The 23745-nt window shown below is 44.0% G+C and overlaps 1 protein-coding gene and 1 non-coding gene across 2 annotated transcripts in view; one reads left to right on the top strand and one right to left on the bottom strand.

Moving 5' to 3' along the window:
• Nucleotides 1–23745, top strand: part of LOC119165411 (vasopressin V1a receptor) — a 144614-nt gene that overhangs the window by 63624 nt on the left and 57245 nt on the right. The gene's annotated exons all lie outside the window — the stretch shown is intronic.
• Nucleotides 9087–9158, bottom strand: TRNAT-CGU (transfer RNA threonine (anticodon CGU)). Its single transcript has one exon. It is a non-coding gene; the product is annotated as a tRNA-Thr (tRNA).

Below are 23745 nucleotides of genomic sequence, written 5' to 3'. Positions count from 1 at the left end.
GCACGAATGGCGAGATGCCGGTGATTCTCAGAAGCCTTCCAGCAACAGCGGCGGAGCTGGCGAGGCTCCAGGCATACGGAAATCCGTTAAGGCCGACGCTGTCGAGGATCTCTTGGAAGACCAGCTTTTCTGAACCAGAGGGAGACATGTTCAGGCAGGCTTTGTACAGGTCGAACATGGCGCGGCTACCCGTGTCTTCAGTGCCAGACGCTAGCGTGGCTGTCAGCTTCTCTTCTAATTCACGCGTGCTCATGATGGCCTCAGAGTACACGGCCTCGCCTTGTAGTTGGTACGTGGCACTCCAGTTCGCGCAGACGTACTCGTAGAAGTTGTCGCAGGGATCGCCATCTTGGAGAGACTCTGCAATGTACCTGAATCAATAAAAAAGAGAAAAAAATGACTGAAAAAGTGATCAATAGAGACATTTTCACATTTAAGAAGTGCTCCTATACTTACGAACTGCTATAAATAAGTGTGAGGTGAAAGGTTTCCACACCAAATACGTCGAAGAAGTTGGAGAAAGTAATGCGATAGAAAGTAAAGTTGTTGTGTTTGACAGACTAACACGCGGACATTCAAAATATTACTATTTCACCGAAGTTCTGTACTGTGCAAATGAATGTAACTATGCCTGTTTTTTGTTGTTTTATTCTTCCTATTTGCTGTCTTTTAAATGCGGTCACAATTGCCGAAAGTCGAACCCACTTTCTCGAGCTTAGGTGTGCAGCTCCTCTACCTGAGCTTCCGTGGTGGCTGTTCCTGATCATAGAAGGATTGTTTTCCGTTTTTGACAAGACCTTATGCATATTCCATTCGGTTGCCATAAGGCATTTTGTAGAAAAGAACAGAGTGGGTCAGGAAACAAGCGGGTGTTAAAAACATCATAGACTTGTGGTTAAGCAGATTATGGTGGCTAACCACGGTGAGTGGTAGCTATATACGCTACAGGTGTAACAGCAGTTAATCTCCTAATTATGGCTATCGCCAACCGAGCTTGGCAAGAGCCGTTTACTCTCACAAATCGAGACGCTGCGTTATGGCTGGTGAGCTTCGCACCAGCCTTGAACGGGCGCAAGCTCATCGGTAGCGCCTCGTTGTTTACTAATTTTCACGCAACGTGGCTCCTGGCAGTCCGCGAACAATAGTGAAGAAAATCTCGTGGCAAATTATACCTTCGCCGTGGAATGGCTTGTACCAAAGATTATTCGGTCCTCCGAGAGATTAGAAAGATAGTATCACTACAGGTTTCTTGGGGCGAATCGTGTTTCGCATTGTCACTCAGCTTCAGACACTGAATACGCTGTGGGAGCTGTAACGAATCAATACACGGTCTCCAAGGTGTACAAAGGTTGTCTCGTACCACGAAACTTGCCGAGGATGTGCCCAAACTTCTTGATGACCACATGATCAGCACAAGATTTCATCGGCTTGCTCAACTTAATCACTGAGAATGTGTGGCAACGGCAAGTCGCGTTCACATTAACTTAGGCTGGTATTGTAAATCAGCGTTTATCATAACCACAGTTAACGCTGTGCGTGTGACAGGGGTATTAGTAGTAATAATACAAAAGAAATTGGCAGGGCATGTAGTGCGTAAGATAAACGCTGGTCATTATGAGTTGCAGAGTGGGGACCAAGAGAAGGCATGCACGCAAGGGTAAGACAGAAAGTCATATAGGCAGCTACGGCAGTCTACCGGTATAACAGTCACAGGACCAGGTTAATTGGTGAAACATGAATGAGCTTTTTCCGCTGATATCGGCGGGGTTAGGTTGATGAGAACCATAAGTAAGACGACCATATTTTAAGAGGAACTGACAATTACCAGCAATCAGCAGCGTAAACGCACCTGGAAAGATGGCGACAGCTTTCGCCGACGCAGCTCGGTGCCGAGTCTCGACGACCCTGCTGTAATGGCGACCACGTGGACGCACGTCCTCGCCGGCCGGATTCCAGCAGTCCCCTTGAACCTGCTCCAGAGCCGCTCATTATTCTCTGCAAGGCCAGTGATGCGCCGATGCCAATGGCGACCACGCCCAAAGCACTGCAGACAACGCAAAGGCGCCAACGAAGAGGCTGAGAACGAGGTGGAAAGATGGACGTGGCCGCGGGGGCCGCCCACGGCGCCGCTGAAGCTTGACCGCCACCGGACATCTCTGTCTCTCCTACGTTTTCTTTAGCTTGGTCGCGCATGAGCTAGATGATGATGGCGGCGACATCCTCTTACTCATGGCAATCACCCACAAAGGGGCCGGGAGCAGAAACCGCGTGGCAGGGTGTTGAAAGGGATTGTCAACCACTCGAGAAAATTATTAGGGGCGAAGCTCCTAAGGCCATGGGTCTGTCCATCCCTTGTATGTATGTATGTATGTATGTATGTATGTATGTATGTATGTATGTATGTATGTATGTATGTATGTATGTATGTATGTATGTATGTATGTATGTATGTATGTATGTATGTATGTATGTATGTATGTATGTATGTATGTATGTATGTATGTATGTATGTATGTATGTATGTATGTATGTATGTATGTATGTGACCAACTATTCGACCTTTGCTAACTGTCCACTACTTCATCTTTGCAAACATCCCACTACGCCCCATCACTGATCCACCACTTGACCGACCATAAAGCAAATATTGTTGAGAAATAGCCGACATGAAATGCAAGATGGTTGTGTACTTGTATCCAAGTGCGCGTTAAAAAACCATAGATTATCCCACTGTATCCATCCCTTGTTTGTACATGACCGCCTATAGTTTCACCTTTGCAAACTGCTCACAACTTCGTCCTTGCAAACATTCCACTATGCCCATCCCCGATCCATTACTTCACCGACATGAAGCCGTTATAATGAAGTGAACAGATGCGACGTAAAGCTACTACTTCACCATCATCATCATCATCAGCCTGACTACGTCCACTGCAGGACAAAGGCCTCTCCCATGTTCCGCTAGTTAACCTGGTCCTGTGCTTGCTGCTGCCAATTTATACCCGCAAACTTCTTAATCTCATCTGCCCACCTAACCTTCTGTCTCCCCCTAACCCGCTTGCCTTCTCTGGGAATCCAGTTAGCTACCCTTAACCACCAGCGGCTATCCTGTCTACGCGCTGCATGCCCGGCCCATGTCCATTTCTTCTTCTTGATTTCAGCTATGATATCCTTAACCACCATTTGTTCCCTAATCCACTCTGCTCTCTTCTTGTCTGTTAAAGTTACACCTACCATTTTTCTTTCAATTGCTCGCTGCGTCGTCCTCAATTTAGGCTGAACCCTATTTGTAAGTCTCCAGGTTTCTGCTCCGTAGCTAAGTACCGGCAAGATACAGCTGTTATATACTTTTCTCTTGAGGGATAGTCGCAATCTACCTGTCATAATTTGAAAGTGCTTGCCAAATGTGCTCCACCCCATTCTTATTCTTCTAGTTACTTTAATCTCGTGGTTCGGCTCCGCGGTTATTACCTGCCCTAAGTAGACATAGTCTTTTACAACTTGAAGTGCACTATTACCTATCTCGAATCGCTGCTCTTTTCCGAGGTTGTACATTACTTTCGTTTTCTGCAGATTCATTTTAAGACCCACCTTTCTGCTCTCCTTGTCTAACTTCGTAATCATGAGTTGCAATTCGTCCCCTGAGTTACTCAGCCATGCAATGTCATCGGCGAAGCGCAGGTTACTAAGGTACTCTCCATTAACTCTTATCCCTAACTGTTCCCATTCTAGGCTTCTGAAATTTTTTTTGTATATATATAAGCAGTGTTTGTCACGTTCTTGATGATGTAATGAGCAATATTCGTGGATGGTTCGCGGTTTAGTGATGAAAACCTCCAGCGCTAGCCCCGCTCATCATCATTCGCTCCGTGGATATGCTGTGATTTTTCTGATAGGGGTGCAAAGGAGAATATCGTTCATCACATAGGCGGCGACGAGCGTGCTTTTGTCTCATAGAAGGGAATCATAATTTTAACTTTACGTTGAAAGTCGACAAAAGATGACCGCTAGCGTCATCTAACAATGACGTGGTCGCTCTACTGATATATCCGAAAATGCCAGCAGCAGATTCACTCTTTTGTTTGTGTAACTTGGAATTGTCCTTTGTGAACTTGCTCTAGGTTGCGCCAGAGACCAATTTTTGCTTTCTTTGTTTTCCTCACGCGTTCGAAGAGGCGCGTGAGGGCCCTGCTGGCGAGGCTTTTTCTTGACCGTATCCCTGCCTGCAAACGGCGTAGAAACGCGATCATGGTGTCCTCCACCGCTCATAAGAACAAAAACAAAAATTTTGTGTGCATGTCTTAAACGACCACTAAGGTATTTAATGAACCCTGCGAAGGCTTCATCCCACTTGATGAAGCCTGCAAAGACCGCACAAGGTTTCAGTTTTCGACTTTCACCCGCAGTACAGCTGTCATCTCTTCCCCCGACCAGTGGTGAGGGCATTCATCCCACCGATGGAAGGAGACCGAATTCAGATCGAAAGCTTTGTTTAAGAATTCTACACACTTTCCAGAGAAACCACTGCAAGTTTAGACACTTCGCATTGTACGCTTTTTATTGCGATGGAAAACAGAAAACAATAAAGGAATGTAACTATTCACATTAAGGTAAAGGCCATTGACGCTACAGGATACTGACAACTTACACAAAGATGAAGCATCGAATAAGTTACATGCGTACGCAGCAATGCATGAGAGCACGCTAAATACAGCGGGATTACTAAAATAGCAAATATAACTAACAGCAAATATAACTATTATAACTAATATAACTAAATATAACTTTGCAATAAAATTTTGCTTTCGTCGTTGCTGTCGCCGTCATATCGCCGATTTGTATATGTGCTTGTATATGTAAAGGAGGCATAAAGAAAAATAGATTTTCAGCTACAAAAATTTTTTAAAGCAACATACCGGGATACGAACCAGAGACCATCACTCCACAGCCTGCTGCCCTAGTCAACACAGCTGCCCGCCATGCCTGTGCCATTGGTGTAAAGGCGAGATATTCATATGCACCATTTACCGCTCACGGTACGCAGATCTCGGAACAGCAGGAGCGTATTTTACTTCACCACTGCATTTACATTTTCTTTTAAACTGCCCTTCAAATGCGCAAGACAAAGTGACCCCCTTCTGAAACAGTCATGATGAAGAAAAGAAAGAAAAACGAAACACCGCCCAAGCACTCCGTACAGATGGTTAACCAATGAAAACTGAAACGTGTCGTGCTGGTGCTTAGCAGTTTGTTCAACCCGACCCTGCACTGAAGCCTTTCAAAATTATTCGTTACATTTTCGCTCTTCTAAATGAGGTTGCACACACGTTTGGCTTGGGTTTACCAGTGTTTGTTCCACATGCCGCACATTGTGCCTCACATAATTACTGTCAAGGAGGAGTGTAATGAGTGGTTGAATGCGTTAATCACAGTGGTTGTTCTCGAATCACAGGCAGTCACGGATGTCGCAACCGAAGCCAAAGTGGAGATCGGGCATATTCAACGCGTTCTTCAAATAGAAACACGAAACAGCTATGATGACTGCTAATTCACACTTTCCTGTGTATATCTATATGTTATCTTGGAGCGTCCTTATTTGGGATCCAGCCGTGTGCTGAAAGTATCTAGCTGCTTGTTGGTGGCCGTGTAATAGTCTACTTTCTTGCGATTGCATTCATTGCTTCGACATATTGCCGAAAGTGTGATTGTTTATTTGTCGTCTCTTTATGTACACTTGACAGCATGGAAATGAGGCAACATCAGGACCAACTATATGGCAAAATTATTAATTTACATCGCATAAACAAACACCAAAGTAATACAGGGAAACAAATTATAGAACACAAAATAACGTTTTAAAACGCTGATGCTAATATAACGACGATCACGATAATGCATGTTGTTTGCCCAGGAGTTATGCAGAGGATAATGGACTACCGATAGTTGGCTCTGTCATAACCTGCTGAAAGAGACCGAAAGGGAATACCTTGCCGCAGCGGGAAACACGTTCTCAGAGCTGCATTTACGACTATTTTCGCAACGAAAGCCTAGTCAGCAGACAGAAATTTCCACGACATGTGTTTTCTTACTGAACACTTCACACGCAAAGGAAGACACGTGTAATGATGGTTGGTAGCTGCCAATTTTTCGAAGTCTGCACTCAATACGCTAAGTTTTTTAGAAGTTATTATTATTACTATTATTATTACTATTATTATTACTATTATTATTACTATTATTATTACTATTATTGTTACTATTACTATTACTATTATTATTACTATTATTGTTACTATTACTATTACTATTACTGTTACTGTTACTGTTACTGTTACTATTACTATTACTGTTACTGTTACTGTTACTATTACTATTACTGTTACTGTTACTGTTACTGTTACTATTACTATTACTGTTACTGTTACTATTACTATTACTGTTACTGTTACTGTTACTGTTACTATTGTTATTACTGTTACTGTTACTGTTACTATTGTTATTACTGTTACTGTTACTGTTACTGTTACTGTTGTTGTTGTTGTTGTTGTTGTTGTTGTCGTCGTCGTCGTCGTCGTCGTCGTTGTTGTTGTTGTTGTTGTTGTTGTTGTTGTTGTTGTTGTTGTTGTTGTTGTTGTTGTTGTTGTTGTTGTTGTTGTTGTTGTTGTTGTTGTTGTTGTTGTTGTTGTTGTTGTTGTTGTTGTTGTTGTTGTTGTTGTTGTTGTTGTTGTTGTTGTTGTTGTTGTTGTTGTTGTTGTTGTTGTTGTTGTTGTTGTTGTTGTTGTTGTTGTTGTTGTTTAACGTCCCAAAACCACTAGGTGGTTATCAGAGACGCCATAGTGGAGAACTCTGAAAATTTCGACCACCTGGGGTTCTTGAACGTGGACCTAAATCTAAGCACATGGGCCTAAAGCATTTTCGCCTCCATCGAAAATGCGGCCGCTACGGCCGAGATTTGACACCGGGACCTGCGGGTGAGCAGCCGAGTGCGTTAGCCAATAGCGTGAAGGTGTTTAGTGAAAAAAGCACTAGAAAGCTACTGAGTTTGAGATATTCTTCAGAATTTCACACGATCTATAAAAAAGCGATTGAGGAACGTGCTTCAGGGTGACAATGATACAGACACGTTTTAGTTGCTTGTGCTATATCGGAGTGCTCCTATGATAAATGAAACGATACACATTGTAAAAGCCAAAGGCGAATCAAATACACGCAAGAGCCACAAATACAAGCGGCAAACAAGCTAATTACACAATCTCGCCGAGATGCCGCATGATGGTGCGGTCAGTGGACCAATCGCGTTTCGCATCTCTGTGGTAGTACGCGCATTATCCAATATGCCGAATCGGAGGTGGTTTCTTTAACGTCAGTATTATTCCACATAAGAATGCGTGCACGTCTGCCCTCTCTAGCGCTCAGTATATATAGTGACGTCTGAACGCTTATTATACACTGCAAGTTATTACCTTTGATTTCTACTTTATAAGGTTTGGCGTCTTTCATAATCATATGGTGGTTTTGGGACGGAAAACCCCACAAATCAATCAATCAATCAATCAACTTTGTAAGGGACTGCCTTCATCGTTTAGCGTGGAGCGTGCTAGAAAACTTTCAAACACCTCTAAGGTATGCCACGTTGCTTGCAACCTAAGCAAGAATACTAAATTACAAGTTTTTGTCGAGTACACTTCTTAGAGAAGGTTTGCACCGCACCATAAGTTAGGGTGCTAATTAACTGCTTATTAAGTGCTTAAATTATATGCTTATTATGTGCTAAGCACCTTTGAACTCGGACTGTTGGCGTCTCCTGTCGTCGTAGCCCGTCATTTTGTCTCCTGTCTTCGCTCATCGCGGTAAAACAAGTGGCAGATAAGAAAGGGGTTCGCTCAAGAAAAGCTCGAGAGTGAGTGAGTGAGTGAAAACATTCTTCGAAAAACAAAAAAAGAAGTGCCTAACTTGAGATAGGGGGTGGGGTCCTTATTACGGGACCTAATTGGCGACAGTCGCTAGACTAGACCTCTGGACCAGGGCCCTTTCGGCCTGAAGGTCTGAGCAACCGAGCTGGGTTGCCGCCCACTCCTTTCGGGTTGGACGCCTGCTCACCCGTGAGAGACTACGTCACCTACGCTACTCTGAGTGGCAAATTAAAGCACCTTGGCTCAGAAAAGGCTGCGTTTCTGCGATCAACGCTGTCTACGACGCTGTCTGTATAGCGACGAGGACGCGTCTCCTCATTGCTATTGACTTGACGTGTTCCTGTGGGAAACATCGGAGCTTCGCACTTCCTGGAGAGGAGCTGTTTTGTAGTGTAAGCTATACTGGCCGATATTGAGCTGTTTCCTGTGCCTTATCGAAAGCCGTGTTGCGCATGCACAAGGAGCAGCGAAATCACACGGCGCACAGCTGATCCAGGCCTTCCAGGCCTTTTCTGGCGCACAGCTGGCCGAGGACGTGTCACTAGTGGGCTAGAGACACGTCTTCGGTGTTATGGACGTCAACATCGACTTTTCGCAGCTCTCGTTGTTCGGATAATCCAGCAGCGGGGCCTGTCTGTTTGAATGCAGCACGGCTTCGCCAACAGAACCGAAGCTGGCGTAGATTTCCACGACCCCACTTTCAGCCCCGTCGCGTGGGCAGAGCAATACACGCGTTTCGTTCGCGTGATCTAAAACTCTTCCTCCAATAACGTTAACCGAAAAGGTTATGAAATCGTCGATAATAGTGTTCGCCCTTGCGAACTACGAAGGTTTTTTTAGAAATGTAAAAATGTCTTTAGTTTCCATTTAAATCATCTGACTCACCATAGAAACGTATTTAGAGTAGCTTCAATACTGAGTAACACTTGTCTGCTTCCATTCACGCAATGCTCAAATTAAGCATAGAGGGCCTCTGGTTAACTTATCCTTTCACTGTAAGTATAACTTGTACTCAGCAGTGCTGACTTCCACAGCACCTTGTGTTGCACATCTTTGCATGAATTATGGAGGAGGTGGTGAACCTTGGTATACCATGCTGCTTTACATTCATGCATACAAAGAACCCCTGTGCCAGAAGACACTACGCAAAAAAACTGCAAAGAAAAAAAAACCTGCCGCCAGTGAGGATCGAACTCACGACCCCTGGTTTACGAGACCAGTGCTCTGCCGCTGAGCTATAGCGGCTGTAGCTGCAATGACATATTTCTGGCGTTCCCGTAATACTTTTTTTTTATCTTTTGTGCCGTGACTTTTTGTAAGCGACATGCTAGCATGATCGAAAATTTGATAATTATTTTGATGCATCGCCCCTGCATCATACCAAGAACGCTTTCTTCTAAGGAGGTTCAACAGTTGTAGCTTCGATTTGGTTATGCAATAGCATGTCGAGAAGAAATCGAAGAACAACAGGAGCGAGCGCCGTCTCATAGAGTTTCTTGACACTACAAAACTGCTATATCAAGCTCCTTGTAGTCCGTTTCAAGTTTCTGCGTTTGAAATATTGTTTACTGTTATAACTTGCCCAGTTCCTGGACAATCTCCTAAATTGCGAGTCAGTTATTTGTGGAGGACAAAAATGGGAGCACCATCACGCTGTCATTAAAATGTACTCTGACAAAAACTTTTGCGATAGATAATGATTGATCATGCTGATTATTCTTTTTAGTAACAAAGCGAATGTTATTATTTCACCATTGTCGTTATAACTAATTAAATACAGTCTGTGCCCCTCTACCGCCACTTTCGCACTACCCCCTAGCTCGCGCATCGTCTTCTTAGTGCGATAGCACACGCCTACCTAGGATGTCAAAGAAAGCCGGTGATGTCTTGGCATGAAGGCATGACACGACACCAGCTAAGCCCACGAAGGGTTCGTGGTTGGTCGAAATCAGTCGGCGCTGGTCCTCAGTGAGGCTGACAAAGTCCATCGAGCAGTCGTTCGTGTGGGGCTTCGTACCACTGGGACGCTTTTTTTAATGCGTAGACGTTAGGCATGAAGTCAAGTATAAAATATTTCCACCATGTCTTCATTACACAGAGAAGCTCCCACTTTATGTGTTCGTGCAAAGTAAAGAAAGCTGGGCAAAGCTCTGAGTCCTGCTGTCTTCAAACAACTACAGACCGCAACCTATGCGTGAGTAACTACACGCTACCTAAAACCAGACAAAATTATTGCACGCGATTCTTGAGGTACAAAATTTCTTGACTCTTAAATGCAGACAAAAAATTTTAGATATAATAAAAGCATTGATCCTTTAAGAGTGTACTGAAGATAGATCTGCATATATCATTTGTTGTCGTATATTGTCGTCCTTGTATCGTGTTACTGTCATTGCCAATGACCGCAGGTTTAATAATATGTCGTGTTGTTCATTATGCTGCTTCCTTCATTCATGTAATTTATTTCGCTAATGTTTCTCATGTCTATTATGTTTTTCATCATATGATTAGTGCCTACATAAGATGTTTTTGTTATTATTACATTGCTTGCCGAGCACTGATTGTGCAGAAGTCAGGGCCCCAGTCAGGCGTATGCTTGTGACTTTAGCCCTGGCCCCCTCTGGTTTTCTGTAAGAGAACTATAAAAATGTGTCCAGAAGTTCATCTGACCTACAAGCAGTGCTCATTTGAACCGAAGGCACTGGCGGGAGAAATTACTCGAGGCCCAAGCGGATTTAGCAAACGAAAACCGCAATATTGTCACGGGATCATGACATCGATGAAGGGAGAAGACTGTAGATGGTCGTAGATGAAACTCTTTGTCTTGCCAAGCATGTGGCTGGTCAGCGAAAAGTCAGTTTACAGCGATACGCACTTTAACTGATAGAGGCGAACAGAGCGTCGGCTGTCGATCAACTGACAATCGGTGAAGCGCGTCGGAATATATACATGTGCCGTGGAATATTCCATCATTATTATCGCTGGTGGTCACGTAAATTTTATAATGATAGACACGTTTAGTTGGGTAAACCGAGAAGCTTCGTACGCTGTGAAAATTACTCTGCGTGCGCAGAAAGTGGAGCGCGCGACATCACTTTTAGTTTAACGTATCTTGATGCATTTCACTCAGATACATGTTATGCGGGATGCAAGAGTTTGTAATGATTATCAGCGCCAATCACGTTAGAAGCATGCCATCGGTTCCACTACCATGGTCCCAGTAATAACGTGGCATCTGTGATCTGCACGAAACACATCCTGACTGCCAGTGGAAGGCTCACCATCGTACAAGTCAGGCCGTGGCGTTCGCTGTGTAGATTTTTAGCATCGTTCCTGGGGGCACTGGATGCGGATTTCACCTTTGCTGTTTTGAACTTGGGTGCGCTACGTAAGAACGGCGTCTGATCGGGCATGGCCTGCACTGGATCGACCCAAGCGTTCTATCTAGTACTGCTGCGGATAAGGCTTGGCGTACCACGCAGCAAGTGGTCATGATCCAGGTATTCGTGACCTTATACGATGTACTACCGGCACATTCAAGGAGTGAAAGTTCGCACAACGTCCAAGGTGTGTTATGTTGCACTATGACTAAAAATACGTACCAAGGTGCCGTTTTATTTACGGGTTCATTCGCCGATTAGGCTTAGCAGAAAGAGTCGCGTTCCCTCAAACATTATATCGAAGGCGATTCTTGAGGATTTTCGTGAGACGCCAGGCAATTTCATCTGAATCACCAAGATGCTAGAACACGCCGCTTGTCTGGCATGAAAACGTCGCTTTTAATTGTGAAATACACATGCCTTGCATTAGGTCCGCTGTTGCTGCCTGCGTCGAACGCCATTGCTGCCACCATGTACTCTCACTCTGGTTTTTTTTCGAGGTCTCGTGAGAACGTAACGTAGTAGGCGTTGCGTTACGTATGCGGCATCTTGTTTCGTACGTTTGCGCTACCCTGGAATCGATACGTTACGTACTGCGCATGCGCAGTTCTCTCCCGTGGCAGTGCTGCGTACGTAGGGTTGTTACGTACGCCCAACTAAAGGTGTCTAATCTGTAAATATCACATTGTGCGCGTAATCTTAAATGATGTACTACAGTCTCGAAACTTCTGAAACACAGATGGCACGGTTTTCGCTGAACATTACTTAAAGTGTTACAGGGGGATAACAAAACTTGAGAAAAAAGTGCGAAAATATCCACTTGTTATTTCTAGTTCACCACACTTGTGGTTGAGGGTGCAAACATTGTTTAAAACCACGAAGTTCCTGGCTTATTTCAGCGTGTTATTGGGCCCTGACAATATGCTTATGCAGCGCGAACAATGATGCACAATAGTGTATGGAGAGAGAAAAAGAACCACGCTTGTGAAAAAAATCTTACACCATCTCAGGCTAAAAAAAATGGCCCGAATCTACATGTTACACTGTAAATTTCGTCGAAAGACGATAGTTTGCGTATGGAGAGAGTGAACAAAACGTTTATTTGATGTTCTGCGCAAGAAAATCGGTGAATGGTATTCTGCAGGCGCTGCGTTAGAGTGCCTCGAGCAAGTGGCGGAGGCGAACGAGCCCATCTAGGCACGTTAGACGCAAGTGCCATCTGGCGGTTATCTTCGAAAACGAAGGCGTGCAGCCCGCGGGAAAAGATGCGCGCCAGTCTTGGAAGTGATAAGGTGTAGAACGCAAAGCGACGGGCAGGTGCCACCACCTTGACGTGGTAGCAAAGCGTTGGAAACACCTTTTTGAGCATCGCGTTGCACTCTCAGTGCAGCGCGACTAAACGCTACATTCCTTAGAGTTACTTGTGTGTGCCTTTTCTAGTATGAAGGCAGACATAGAAAACGTCGAAGCGTTGTTATGGCGCCTCAGATGTGCGCAATAAGTGCTTTTAATTGACAATAGCACAACTATAAACGCTAAACCTTGAGCAATATTGGTGGGCGCTGCGGATGGGGTTGGCCGTTTGGTGCCGCTTGAGGTATCGTTAGGGCGGACAAACAGACAGACAGACAGACAGACAGACAGACAGACAGACAGACAGACAGACAGACAGACAGACAGACAGACAGACAGACAGACAGACAGACTAAAATTTTTCCGTCTAAGGTCCCCAAGAAAGACTATCGTCTTTAAAAAAACCTTGTGAAGATGCGAAGAAGCGGGCGCTAACGCTTACACTGGCGGCGTTGGTGTTGACGCTGGCGATCATTCAGTCGTTCCGCTGGAGAGAAACCTGAGGAGGCGAAAAGCGCGCAGTGATAGACTGGTGTTCCCTACTGGAACATGCCAATTGCGGCTAAGGGGCAATGACAGACACAATACTGCGATTGGACACAAGGAACCGCAGTGTGATTTTAACACGAACGATGCGAAATTTCTTTGTTCAGCAATTACGCACAGGAGAAATCTCCCACCGGCACTGTATACCTTCCAGGTCAAATTAACGGTTGTGCAACGCGAGCAGCGTTTTTTTTTTTTTTGCTGGTCATTGCGAGGTGAGAACGGGGGGTGGGGGGAAGGCGCGCATGCTCAGCAACAGTGGTCACATCGCAGGCACACTGGATTGAACTTCAACTTAAGATGCCTGCTCATTTCTATTGCGATAATTGTCGAAAACTTCCTCCACTCATCAAACCAGTCGTGGGCAGGGAACAAGCATCGGGTGAACATAGCTATATGCTCCTCGTTGAATCTGCAGTCTTATGTAGCACTGGCTGGTGTTCAACCTTCGTTTTAAATGATGAGACAACCTCCGTTCGTTCGTATCAGTCTATCAAAAGCATCTGATGTCCAGATTGTTGCCTATTATTTACCTGTTTATTCTTTTCATATTTTATTAATATATTTCATTCTCGTAGCTTGCAATCTCAGCAGGCTCTTTTTCTACCATTCCTAAATTGTTTTCTCTTGTCATGCCTATTTAGGCCTCGAATTCTTTGACAAGATTGACTGATCAATTGAGTGATCCTTTTTATGACACTAGAACAGAAAGCCCTGTTCTTTTAACTTCATAAAAACAGCACGTAAAAATTAAGGACTCTTCAGCTTCGCTTTCCTTTCCCCAGTGCGTACTTCAACCGCTTAGTACATACTTTTTATTGTATGATGTTACTCGATAAGTTTAAATTGTGCATTACTACAATGTAGTTGATATTTTCGAAAGTGCGATGTGTCAGTGATGTTTTCGAATATGGCTGCATTCTGTGTAATGGCTAGCATGCGTTAAACCACCAGCAATCACGTGCTTGATAATTTTTCGAACTTGCTATGCACCCACTACGCGCACGGTCTTAAGAAAATACGCACATTAATGAGTGTGCCTTTTTGTTATAGGTGGCCGGTTTTAAACCACGAAGTCGTTAGCATAATTAAATGTAACTCTAAGCAGACGAGTTATTTTAAACGTAGCTCCAAGTAGATGCGTGGCTGTGTCTTGTTTTTTTCTTATCGGTATACACATGTGGAACACGCGTATGCAGGACCGCAAAGCAGAGCTGATCACCTCTTCGCGCACACTTTTCATCCGAATGGCTATTTTTTAAAGGGGTTTTTGTAATTACCTTGACTTTCTGTTGCTCTGGTAGCCAATCTTGGGGAGGTGCTTAGCCTCGCCACATTTCTTGTGCAGCACATGAACTCTCTCTAGACTATAAGAATTTAGCCTTTGAGATTCCTTCTAAGTATACTGCTTGTACGAATATTGTCGCATTAAAACTGCAACAGTGCAACTATATGCAATAATGTATACTATTTTATTACGTAATCTATTGAACACCAGGTTCAAAAAAATGCGGGGCTGTGTGGCAAAATGCCAGCTTGATAGGCAAACGGCCTGTGTTAGATCGTCGCTCAGACCTAGAAGATTTTATGTATTTTATGACTTGATTTATTTGAACCTTTCTCGATTGTTCGGTCACGTACAAGACGATGATTTTTCGCTCGCATAACGGTGCCGACTTTGAAGCCGGAATTTCTGCGGAATGAGCTCTTTAACTCTATCGCGTTAAAATTGTGCATACACACCCGCCCATTGGTCTAATGAATAAGGCACTCTGCTGCTGACCAGCAGGTCACCGGATCGAATCCCAGCTGCGGGGGCGGCAGCATTTTCGATTGAGGCGAAAATGGTTGAGGTCCGTGTCATCAGATTTAGGTGCACGTTAAGAAACCCCTGGTAATCGAAATTTCCGGAGCCCTTCACTTTGGCATGTCTCATAATCATATGGTGATTTGGGGGCGTGAAACCCCTATTATTATTATTATTATTATTATTATTATTATTATTATTATTATTATTATTATTATTATTATTATTATTATTATTATTATTATTATTATTATTATTATTATTATTATTATTAAATCTCTCGTAATCGTATGGTGGTTTTGAGACACTAAACCACAACAATTATTACTACACCCTGTGGCATGTAGGTCTGTAATAAAGGTCACCGCCTAGCAGCCACATCGTCATGACAGCTAAGGGAGTAATGAATTACTATGCCAGCAGTCGACCTCAAGATTTCGACAGCCCATGAGGCTTTCAGAAATGATAAGCGAGCCTCATGCACTCATGCGCATGCTGACAATATTGCGATTAAGAGTAATTCTGATAACTGTCACCCAGCGGCTTGTTTAGTACACCGAATGACGTTTCACGGAAGAGTTTGGATAAGGCACCCGGACATGTGGAGAGGTAACACGCTGTTCTCTGACGACAATAAGCCAGAGAGTGTAGTCCGGTGCTGCCGATAAGGGTATCTTTATCTGTATGTTTACTGGTTTTAATACTTTCAACAAGTTTGTTCAATGCTCGAAATGCATTGCAGTTTGCTTATAAAAAGTGACGCCCACAGCTAGAGTATCATAATCATTAGGCAAGGCCAACTGCAACACAGAGACCCCTCTGAAACAACCACACACACATTCACGAACGTAATTTGCTGCTGTTTTGTTCCTGAGATGTCTTTTTTTTTTGGTCATGCCGTAACTTGTAGTCAAGCCGTGGCTTGGCTTGTAATGTCTTTCGAAGTTATTATTATTATTATTATTATTATTATTATTATTATTATATTGCCTGAGCATTTATTTACGCAAAAAATTGCTGCGGAAATTTACAGAATATATGGAATTCAATTTACCGTGATAGAACGCTAGGAAGGAAGGAAAGAAGGCAGGGAGAGGGAGGAAGCAAGATGGCAAGTGGGGCCAGTTGGATTACGTTCGTAATTTAAAGTCAATGTCATGTCATAGCTACGCCTTCAGCATTGAGATTCAAGATTTGTTCTACTTCATACCTCACGAGAAAATGTTGGTGTCCGTAAAGAAGTTCATTACTATCCAAAATGACGAAATGAAATGTCGCGCAAAAACACGTGTCAACGTAGTCATTTCTGGAACTGCTGTCGTTTTATTAAAGGTCTACCTTTGTTTCATGGGAAAATAAATCTTTCTTTCAGCGATATGGAATATGAATAGGCTCATTAGTAGCGTCTATTCTTAGTGAAATATTTTTGAGTAAATTTGACAGAGGAATCGAGCAGCACATTTCTGCAATTGTTAGACACGTCTTCAGGTATGTGGATGACTTGCCGATGTTCACAAATGGCGTTGATCCTTCACGAGAGGTAGTGAACGTGTTAAAGATGTTTAAGGAAAGTAGCATGGGCCTTGAGTACGCTACCGAGCAGCCTGAAAATAGCGAGTTACAATTCTTGGATTTAAAAGTGGAACTTGGTAGGGAACACACTGGCTGGTGTTATCAACCAAGAAGTGCCAAGCCAGTGCTAGATTACACGTCTGGGCACTCCAAGTTGGTAAAGAGGGGGATAGAGAAGTCTTGTGTTATGTCAGCTTTCCATAAATCATGTGGGCATCTAATCAATGAAAGTTTCAGGAGTCAGGTGGAAAAATTTCAGAAAGCGGGTTATCCGAAACAATTAATTTTCTGAGTGTGCACGGTCCTAGCCAGAGAAATAAAGGGCAAAAAAACAAAGATCAAGTTCGGAGACAAAAAAGTGAGAGAAAATGGCTGTCATTTCATACGTGCACAAGTTGGCACACAAATTAAAGCACGTTGGAAATAGGTACAGCGTAGACGCGAAGTTTTGGGCAAAAACCAAACTAGCAAGCTTGTGTCAACGCGTCAATAAGCCCATATCTCCGCAAGCTTGCTCCGTAAAACAAAGAAACGTGTTCGTGAATTGTGTAAAGGCAGTAGTATATACATGACGCCCTTTTCTTGTGGCAAACTCTACATAGGCCAGTCAGCAACATGCGTGAACTACCGCCTTAGAGAAATTTACGCATTCGTTAAGGCATCAGGCAACAGTCATCTTGCAGATCACTGTAAAAACTGCGGATGCTACCCTGTGTTTAAAGAAACAGAAATATTATTTCGACACAAGGATCAGCTAACACGTGAGACAGTGGAATCTTACCACATCTGAAAGAGGGGACGTGACTGTGATAGCCAAGCTATGATTGTGCTGCATGATAAAGAGTACGCGTATCTCGACACCTATAGTACTTGTAAAATAGAACAAATGATACATAATATGCACAATTTTCGTAATCCTGGCAAGAGTGGTTTCTGTTGCACCCTGTTCTGACGCACATGCGCGAAAGACCATGTATCCGCTTTAAATACCCTTTTTTCTGAATATTAAACCTTCAGTTGTGAGAGCAAGCGCTGTCCTTTTCAGCCTCTTCTGTCCGTCCGTTTTTAGTGCGCTCCAACAAAATTTTCAATTATGAAGAAGGAGGGAGGAAACAAGGAAAAAAGAAAAAAAAACGACCAGAGAAACCAGTAGGTTTGTGCTGGGAAAGGGGTAAGGGGCATGAAAGATGACAGTAGAGTGGTGCATGCCCGTTCATAATCATGACAGTTTTAGACACGGTCACCCATTTTACTCCGACTAGGAACAACAAAGGAAAGGAGAGTACGACAAAGGAAAGGAGAGTACTTGAAAGGAGAGGAGAGTACAAAGGAAAGGAGAGTACTTCGAAAGGAGAAAGGAGAGTATTGACAAAGGAAAGGAGAGTACGAGTCAGCTTAAAGCCGAATTGGGTCTGTCTGAAAAGCGAGTGCACGAAACGCAATAATGTTTTCAATGCGAAAAGCACCATGGACGGACTTCGCCACTTTCCCGAAAAACTCTTCGTTCGGATATCTAACGCATCAGAAAGTCCTTGCCTCGGATCAATGAAATAGGAACACTGACGCAGAAGACGGGTGATGGTTCCTTCGCACCTGCAGTTATTGCGTGTAGAGTTCCGGGTCAATGGCAAATCTGGATATACGCAGAACTGTTTACAGCTCTCGTTGGTGGTGATCCTGGCCTCAATGACATATATCACCTCAGAAAAGTTAACTGACATTCGGGAGAGCAAACATTTATGTTTTAAAGCTAAATTTATGCAATTATAATGTTTAAATCCACTTTCAAAAAACATTTCTTCAATAATTAACAATATTGTTTTCTCAGCCAATCATTTGATTAAAGGCTTCGAATGAAATCAACAAAATAAAACAAGGCACCTTCATGAAATGTTCTTCGCTTTTGTTTTTTCATGTTTTTGTATAGCTACTTGCATCATGTAAATTCTTACGTATTTAATAAGCGTTCTTGGCATGGTATCAAGCAGTGTTTCCTTTGTACGCAACATAATAACATGATTGATGAACGCAATTTTGAATGAAAATGAAAAAATGGGTCAGCGATTTAACGCTTACATCTGCCTTACGGGCAACTTCCATCGGCGGAAAAAGCCACGAACCCACTGAGTCTGCCAAAAAAAAAAAAAAAATGAAACGCGTGACTCAACCCAATAAGTCGATGTATATATATAGCCTTAGCCTTCGCCACTTTTCTTACGCTACGTCCACTGCGACAGAACTACTGCGAGTTTTCATTTCTTCTTGAGCAAATATTACATCGTATACTTTTGGAATAAACGGAGGAGAAAAAAACCCAAATGTAAGAAACGGTTCACCTAGTGCCGTTTCCACCACCTGAAACGTGATTGTCTACTCCGCTCGGTCGAACTTGGAACGAAGACGATCATTGCTGGCCCTGCGTTATAACAACCAAGAAAGACGCAGGTCCACGATAATCATGCCGCGATGGCGAAAGGCGTCGTACTTCTTGCAGCTCAGCCTTTTCTGGTGCGGAGCAAAAAGTGCCGCTGGTCACGCCTCCGGCAGCCAGGAACAAATCGTCTCGGAAAGAAATTTGATGTGATGACTTCGTTTCTTAAACGCCGTTCATTTGAGCAGTGACTCGGCCAGCAGATTTGGTATTTTCGTATGGTCCGTACAAAAAATAACTAAATGTCTTCAAGTTCATCGAATTCATTTTAGACTCGATACAGTAAATGGAGCGCGAGACATTTTTCTCGATGACTTCACTTCTTGAATTAAGAGACGGCGTTTTAAAGTTTGGTTATATGTCTACAGTAACTGTAATTTTACCCTCTTACTTTTTTCTCTCCCGCAATTGTCACCGCACTCACAGTTATATTTGTGGCTTGGAAAATATGTAGGCAATCGTAATTAAGTTATGCAAAGACGGTGCACTAGAGCAGAAGAGATGCAGCCATTATGGCTTGTGGTGCCAAACAACTTCGTCAGCACCTTTCGTATGATTCATCTCATGTTCTTAAGACCGCTTGAAAGTTGGTGCGTGTGTTTAAGACGGCGGTGGGGGGGGGGGGGGGGGAGCCTTTTCACCACGTCGACTTTGCACATGTCATCAACGTCCAAGCAATCTCAAGGGCAAAAGTAGTGTTATAGTGTGTAACCACACCACTCTGCTCTTTTCACTGTGTTTTTTCGATGTGTTGAAATGCGCGCAAAAAATGTATTGCGCCCCCGTGTGAGGCGCGATAAGGAATACGACAAGTAAGACGCTGGGGCACGCCAAATTATTCGCGAACCTGGCTGAAGAAAGAAGAGGAAAGAGGTTGAAGTATTATGGATCTTGACTTGACTTGATATCTCCATTATTCTAAATCTGAACAATAACTTTTAAAACCACTCGGTTCTTGACAAATCTCCCATAGTGGGTATGCGCCATGATCAATAGGTGAACAAGAACAAGAACTAGATGTTGGGTGGCCGACCTGATTGGGTTACCGGGCCCCAGTATCGACGCCCTGATACGTGGTTGGTTCGACGAGCTCAACGTGACCGCTGATGTCATACACCTCATATGCTCCCTTCACGAATGCTCCATGTTCCTTGGTAACCTCCGCAAGCCGTCGGTGGCCTCTTCAATCTAGCGTGCTCCCCTCGTCTCTGTACCACGCCACCTCGCACCGCCCAAGAGTTTGACTCCGCAGAAAGTGCGTCCGTGTTGCTTTATACAGACTCTTCCTTAAGACGCCATACGCTTATCAGAGGCCCATAGACTCGTATGTCTGTCCTTGCTTTGTTTACTGTGTGCGTGTGCGCGCTCGTTTATTTTTCCGTGTTTTCATAAATGGTCGTTCGAAACCTGTGAGAAGCCTCATCATTTTCTTGCAGACGTTGTCGTCAATGACGCAAAATTCTCTGTGCAATCTAAATAGCCAAAAGAACCTCATCATAGTTTTCTACTTCAGATTTCCCGGTATTCTGGGTACATTGCGTCAATAATAAATACTGATTCATTCGTTGGCGATGTGTCGTATATGAAGACCGTGCAAATACCTTAAAAGTGGTTAAGGAGAGCCAGGGACAGTATACGAGCTCTAGAATTAGGCAATCAGTCAGGCAGTTTGTACCATACCACCGTATTTTTTTAAAAAGGTGGGAAGCCCTTTTGGTTTTAAGGTTATTTTTTTAGAAACAAATCGGATTACGCCTGGGCAGCAGTGGATAGCAAGTTTGAAGGTAAAGAAAAAAAAAGTCGAGCGAATCTGAAGTTAATCACAACGAGGGCTTTGTTGAATGTGGAAAGCATGCTGTGTATCTTATTTGCTTGTCTTGCGAAAAGTAATGTATCGGACAAACCGGGAGGTGTTTGAATAATCATTTAATGGGTATCAGGGTATCCCTGAGGGCTTAGTCTTCGTGTTATTTGTGCTTGTATTGTAAGCTTTGCAAATGCCATTTGTTGCTGCGTCAAACATGGTTGATATCCCGGCATAAACATAGGACCGCGTGGGAAGTAGGTGAGGTGTTTTTATACAGAAGTATGGCGATATGTGGGCTACCAGGCCTTCGGTAACGTTGCACACACTGGAGACAGATTATCTATAGGGCCAACCTCAAATGGGTCACGTGATTTTTATCGTGTTCTTTCTAGTTGTTCTTTCTTTAGTAAATTTCGAATTGCTAATCTGCCCTTGTCCGCGTGTCTCTCTAGCCCCAGTTATATTGCGCGCAGCTCTTTGTAAGCCTGTACCACAAATCACCAAATTATCGGCGCCCAAAGTCTCTCGAGAACTAGCAGCCGGCGCTTCTCGAAACAGGTATACGTAATATTCAACCTGACAATGGTTAATGGAGGGTTAATGTCTCCGCCGTGGTGTAAAATAACAAGTGAAGGCAACCTGTCAGCATGGTCACCTTAGCCAGGCTGCATAAACAGTCGAATTATGGCAGCTGTACACTGTCGTCCTTTATGAAAGCGAACACGCAAACTCGTGGCAGTGCTCTGTGGCGGCTGCATACAGCACCATCAACCGACAGCAAAAGGAAACACGTTCGCTTTCAGCGTCATCTGTTGCAAATAATAATAAGTTGTAGCCGATAGACAAGCACTGTTCGATTGAACTTTCTCTCTCTCTCTCTGCTCACGCCTGCAGTACGTAGTTCACTCCCAACATATCAAACGTTGTTCGCGACCACGGCGCAAAGTGCAGTAATCGCCCGATATCACTCACCGCGCGAGCGATCAGGCAACGTAATCTAGCAGTGCTTGTCTACCGACCAGAACTGGTTCTCTTGCTTGGCCATAGATGACGCCAAAAAGCGAACGTGCTTTCTTCACTTGTCGGTTGATGGTGCTGTAGGCAGCCGCTGCAGAGCGCAGGCCACGCGTTCGCGTGCTCCCTTTCATAAAGAACGACAGTGTACAACTGCTATCGATCTGCTCTCGGCCATCTTGCTCACGCCAGTTTTCGTACAGCCCTGTTTATAATTTTTTCTAAGCTGTGCATTCTCGGGTAGTTGTTTTGAAATCTTATTGCCGATCGCATGTGCTCTCTCTCTCTCTCTCTCTCTCTCTCTCTCTCTCTCTCTCTCTCTCTCTCTCTCTCTCTATTTTTCTATCTGTAAAAGATTGAAAAAGAAAGAAATGCTCATGAGGGCCTTCGCAAGACTATTATAGCCTCGCTGTACTAAAACGGTGTTAAGAATACGACCACTGAAGTGGTGAAGAGAGTTTTACAGCCAAAGCTGTTATAAAATCACAAGCAACACATGGCACGTGCAGCATTGTAGTTTTCCGCCGCCGGCGGTGTCTGTAACAACTATCGCACAAAATAAGAAATAAACCCGTCAGTGGGATTCGTTCACAAACTTGCCTTAGGTAGGCTTGATGTCGGGAAAGTAGTCGCGTTGATATGAGTAATAAAGCGTTTTAGAGTAGCGATTGATTGATTGATTGATTGATTGATTGATATGTGGGGTTTAACGTCCCAAAACCACCATATGGTTATGAGAGACGCCGTAGTGGAGGGCTCCAAAAATTTAGACCACCTGGGGTTCTTTAACGTGCACTCAAATCTGAGCACACGGGCCTACAACATTTCCGCCTCCATCGGAAATGCAGCCGCCGCCACCGGGATTCGAACCCGCGACCTGCGGGTCAGCAGCCGAGTACCTTAGCCACTGGGCCACCACGGCGGGGCAAAAAAATACGATTGACACAGTGGGGCTCGAATCCAGGTCTGCTGGGTGTTTAGAGTAGCGAAGACCCAATCAGGCGTCACACAATGTGAATCGCATAACAAGTTGGTCATCCAATACTCCAACACAATATAAAAGCTTCTCATCACCTATTAACTTAGGCACATACCCACTTCACGTGTTATTCTTCACCGTAGTCAGCCTCTGAATGCAACACGAAATGCGCTACATGTGTTCAGCGGATAAAACGCTTCTCTGAAGAATGACGAAGGATAGCATAGTGAATACCAGCCTACTATTCTTAAGTTATAAACATTTATGGCGTAGTGGGCACCAGCCAGCATTTGATTGATTAGATTAATATGTGGGGTTTAACGTCCCAAAACCACCATATTGCCACGTTCCTTTCTTCAAGTTTTGTTACCTTCCCGTTACAATATGTTCAGCGCAAACAACACCTACGATGTTCGAAAATCTTCGAGGCTGTAGTAGATCGTTGTGATAAGATTGCGCCCACATCGTGAACAGTACAGATTATTCTGGAACCGACGTCGCCGCTAGCGATAACGCTAGAACATTTGATGGCAAGTGTATCAGTGCCGATGCGCTTCGCTACTTGTTAGTTCATCGACGGTCGACGCTCTGCTCGTAATTATCAGTGCCAGTGTCTCGCTGTAATTTTACTTTTCATTTATTGGCCACAGGTACGGCCTAAATAAACCGTGTAATCGTTAACCTACTGTCTGCTCCCTTCGTCGTTGTCACGACCCCGTGACATCTGGTGGAGGTGCTGAGTATCGATCCCAGTACCTCTCGCACGATACAAGAAAGGTACTACTGGCCGCACCTTACCGCCGACGTCGCGCGTTACGTGAGGACATGCTGAGACTGAAAGAGACGCAAAACACAGCCGACAAGGCCAGGAGACTTTCTTCAGCCGATCGAACCACCTCGCCGACCGTTCCAACAAATCGGGATGTACCTACCCGGGCCGTTT

This window comes from Rhipicephalus microplus, chromosome 1, assembly GCF_043290135.1.
Source record: "Rhipicephalus microplus isolate Deutch F79 chromosome 1, USDA_Rmic, whole genome shotgun sequence".
NCBI lineage: Eukaryota > Metazoa > Arthropoda > Arachnida > Ixodida > Ixodidae > Rhipicephalus > Rhipicephalus microplus.
Note: the sequence above shows the minus strand (reverse complement) of the source record. Positions and strands in the feature narration are given on the sequence as shown.